Source organism: Mesitornis unicolor, unplaced genomic scaffold (assembly GCF_000695765.1).
Source record: "Mesitornis unicolor isolate BGI_N332 unplaced genomic scaffold, ASM69576v1 scaffold5432, whole genome shotgun sequence".
Taxonomy (NCBI): Eukaryota; Metazoa; Chordata; class Aves; order Mesitornithiformes; family Mesitornithidae; genus Mesitornis; species Mesitornis unicolor.
This window is the reverse complement of record NW_010168387.1, coordinates 747-5,224: the sequence shown is the minus strand read 5'-3', so window position 1 is coordinate 5,224 and position 4,478 is coordinate 747.

The following is a 4,478-nucleotide window of genomic DNA, read 5'->3' as shown; positions in this document are numbered from 1 at the left end:
GAAAGAGTATGTCCACATGAGCTTAAGATGTAAATTCAGAGCACAAGCAAGGAGCTATTATAGATAGAAATAATTAAACACAAATTTACAGTACCATTTGTCAACGTTCTCTATCAGACACCTTCCTTTTAAATGAGTTTGCTGTTCACACCTACCACGAGTAAGCAAACTGCACACAAGCTGCAGGAGACTACCAATTGCTCTACTGCTATTATACATGCATTTAAGAGCTTTCTACATCTGTCTAACACAGCTGGCATGAAATACAGAAGATTAACAGTAGGCTGATAGTGTGATTTATTAGGCAACAGGTGCACAGTACAACAAAAATTACTTTTTACATACTTTGCTTAGATCAATTCAGAACAAATATCAACTTATCTAGACAAAGGGGTTTAATTTGTTCATACAGTGATTTAATGTCACAGCAGTGAGACAGACAACATTCAGCAATTGCTATTAAAATGGACACTAGAAAGAAGCCATGCTAGTTGGCTCTTTATCCCAATACGTGGCACCACACAAGGAGTTTGGCCACATTCACCCACCACTGCACTCAAGTGACTGTATCCATCTCAGACGAAAATGTGCAAAGACAGTGAACTGCTGTGGACCCAAATGGCTTTGTCTGCAATACACAGTGCCACAGGGCTGACTAAACAATTCAAGAATGTCTCCTCGATGCTTCAACATGTACCAAAAACACAGGGTTCGTCTACTTGCTGAAAGAGTTAAGGGGTCAGATTTAGACTACGACAGAGCTGTGAAAGGAAATCCTTCAAGTTTTCCACTTAACAAGAAAAAATTACTGAAGTAACCAACACATTACCTCACTGACTAACCAGTGCTTCCTCCTATCTGACAAGGAGGGCATAAACTTGCTAAGAAGTTATCATGGAAGAAGTAAAAAAACCATCCACCAATGGGGTATCAATTAATGCAATAAATGCAAAGCAGTTTAGTTCTCCAACATGTTTAAGTTATGCGACATTCACTACAAACTCGGAGCACATAAAAAGCAACTGCTGTTACTGAGTAATTAAAACACATTCCACCTAAATTATGAGAAATAATGACAACTTCTGTAACTGACAGATACAATTTGACTTCCCAACCTTTGAGTCATCCACAGATGCATTTTTACTATTGGCACTTAACTGGTCCAAAAACACCAGTCTACTATACTGCTGAGGAGCTGTGCTTACAGGAGAAGGAATCTCAAAAGTAGTTCAGCTTTTCCCAATATAGCACCTATGCTAACGGCTTCTGCCAACATGTCAGTCACAGATCACACACTTGGCCAGTGCATCTATGCCAGGAGAATCCTCTTGTGCAGACACAGCCTGGTGAAAAAATGTGTGGGTTCTGCAGCAGGTAAGAGAAAAAGCTTGAACTGCATGCAGAATAGTAAGAAGTCTGAATAAAGAACAGTAAAGACTTCAGATCTGAGATATTTTCAAAGAACAAAAAAAAAATTCAAGGTCATATCTTCAGAATAAGTGAACAGAGCATCAAATAAATACAAAAGCCAAATTAATAAAATGCACAAAAAAGCTTGAGTCCTAAGTTATAATTATGAGTAAAAGACACACAGCTGTTGGTAGCCCATTCACTATTGATGTATGTGTTTTCTGAAAGACTTACAGCATGAAGTCCCAGCTGACTGGAAAAGGGGAAACATAACCCTCACTTTCAAAAAGGGGAAAAAGTACGACACAAGAAACTATTGGCCAGTCAGTCTCACTTCTGTGCCTGGCAAGATGATGGAGCAGCTCCTCCTGAAGGCTCTCCTAAGGCACATGGAGAATGAGGACGCAGTGATTGGTGGTAACAATCGTGGCTTTACCAAAGGCAAATTATGCCTGACAAATTTGGTGGCCTTTTATGATGGAGTTACAGCTTTGTTGGATAAGGGAAGAGCAACTGTCATCATGTACCTGGACTTGTGCAAAATGTTTGATACTGTCCCGCACGACATACTGGTCATGAAACTGGAGGAAGGTGGATTTGATGGATGGACCACTCGCTGGATAAGGAATTGGCTGGATGGTCACACTCAGAGAGTTGTGGTCAATGGCTCAATGTCCAAATGGAGACCAGTGACGAGTGGAGTTTCTCAGGTATTGGTACTGGGACCAGTGCTGTTTAACATCTTTGTCAGCGACATGGACAGTGGGACCGAGAGCACCCTCAGCAGGATTGCAGATGACACCAAGTTGTGTGGTGTGATTGACATGCTGGAGGGGAAGGGATGCCATCCAGAGGTTCTTGGAGAGGCTGGAGGTGGGCCCATGCCAACCTCAAGAAGTTCAACAACGCCAAGAGTGAGGTTCTGCACCTGGGTTGGGGCAATCCCAAGCACAAATACAGGCTGGGCAGAAAATGGCTTGAGAGCAGGCACGAGGAGGACCTGGGGGGGTCAGTCGATGAAAAACTCCACATGAGCCAGCAGTGTGCACTCACAGCCCAGAAGGTGAACTGTGTCCTGGGTTGGATCAAGAGAAGTGTGGCCAAGAGGGTGAGGGAGGTGATTCTGTCCCTCTACTCTGCTCTGGTGAGACCCCACCTGGAGTACTGTGTCCAGTTCTGGGGCCCCCAATATAAGAATGACATTGAGTGGGTCCAGAGGAGGGCCACGAAGATGATCAGAGGGCTGGAGCACCTCTCCTACAAGGACTGGATACGAGAGTTGGGGCTGTTCAGCCTGGAGAAGAAAAGGCTCCAGGGAGACCTTATAGTGGCCTTCCAGTTCCTAAAGGGGGTCTACAGGAAAGCTGGGGAGCGACTTTTTACAAGGGCAGGTAACAACAGGATGAGGAGGAATGGTTTTAAACTGGAAGAGGGTAGATTTAGACAAGCTATTAGGAAGAAATTCTTTACTGCGAGAGTGGTGAGACACTGGCACAGGTTGCCCAGGGAAGTTGTGGATGGCCCCTCCCTGGAAGGGTTCAAGGCCAGGTTGTTGGGCAACCTGGTCTGGTGGGAGGTATCCCTGCCTATGGCAGGGGTTGGACTGGATGAGCTTTAAGGTCCCTTGCAACCCAAACTATTCCATGAGTCTATGATTCTCTGTTGCATTTAAATTGTGAAACAAATTACTGGCTCTTAATCACTGCACAGATTTGCATTTGAAATCTGACTGAGTTAAAAAAAAAATAACACCTCACCACATTAGAAAGGCAGACCAATACAACACAGGCAGGTAACAAGTAAAGCATCTGCAATGGCTGTATTTTAAATACTATCTCAAACTAATAAAGTATGTGTGAAAACATGAAATCGACATGGCATCAACTTTATGGATACGAGGAACAGGAAGACAATCCCCTACACACACATAAAGCAGTCAAAGGAACATTAACTTTCCTGCTGCAGCCATACGTTCTGACCAGCTGGACAATTGCCTCATGTAATCAGGCAAATCTGATACCATTTTCTATAGTTTTCCTAAGCATCATCCCTCATTTCCTTACAGTAAGCAATGGCACTCTCCAAGGATCTCTGGGTCATACCGCTCAACCATACACTTATTCTTAGATGTACAGAGTAATTTAGTTTGTGGAGCAATCTGAAAGAGCTAGAGGCACAACATTTTAAATCAAGTGCTAGGTGTTTTAAGTCTTGTTTAAGTCAAGTACAACTACGAATAACTACAAACCACCCAATGGTATATATACTGCAATGCAGAAATACAATCAAGCAATCCACAGTTAAACTAACAACAGAGTCACTGCAGCTACGCAAAGGTCACAAGTAGCCCGCAAACCAGAGCTCACACACAGCAAGAACACTGCCATAAGTATGCCAGATGCTGTTTGCAGCCACAAGCCGAAGTTACCACAGTAAAAAAAGTCTGGATTTGTCCTCTGTATGCTGCTTGCTCAGTACTGCTGACCATGAACTAACAAATCACTGCATTAAAGTGACTGCCTCCAGGTCTAGCATAGCTTTTGCAGCTCACGACACTTCCAGGGAATGCCGGAGGGTACCTATGATTCACTACCAAAGGAAGTTGCCATCCTCCTCACCACTCCCATGTGTTCCTGCCACTGCCCGCCCACTTGCATAACATTCGTCTTCATCACTGAAATAATCAAGGTTAAAACCAACCTTCTGAAATCTCCAAAACCTGATTGTTTTCTCTCCTAATAATTTCAGAGAGGAAGTTTAAATTATGGTCTGACAATTCAGAGCACTTTGGGTAGTACACAAGAATGGGAGAAGAAAATGCAGGAATACTTTAAAGGCACTTTCTTATCAAAGTCAATCAGTTGGCCAAATCCACCACTTTAAATATGCTTGTCTACTGTAACCTCACCTCAGTAATGGGACACAACCATCATGATACATCTGTGACTGCAGATGTGAGGAAAGTGCTTTTCCACATACAGACATACAAGAAAATAATGGGTCTGATCTCTGCTTTTCCATGTTGTCCTTCAATTTTTGTACAGACTGCTTCATCTGAAAATTCTCAG